A 214-nucleotide genomic window follows, 5' to 3' on the forward strand; every position below is an offset into this window, starting at 1 on the left:
GTGTTACTGCTGGTGCTACTTACTCTTGTGTCATCTCAAGTGATGTCATTAGTGTTACTGCTGGTGCTACTTACTCTTGTGTCATCTCAAGTGATGTAATTAGTGTTACTGCTGGTGCTACTTTTGTGTCATCTCAAGTGATGTAATTAATGTTACTACTGTGTCATCTCATCTCAAGTGATGTCATTAGTGTTACTGCTGGTGCTACTTACTC

This window comes from Cherax quadricarinatus, chromosome 90 (genome assembly GCF_038502225.1).
Source record: "Cherax quadricarinatus isolate ZL_2023a chromosome 90, ASM3850222v1, whole genome shotgun sequence".
In the NCBI taxonomy this organism is placed as follows: Eukaryota; Metazoa; Arthropoda; class Malacostraca; order Decapoda; family Parastacidae; genus Cherax; species Cherax quadricarinatus.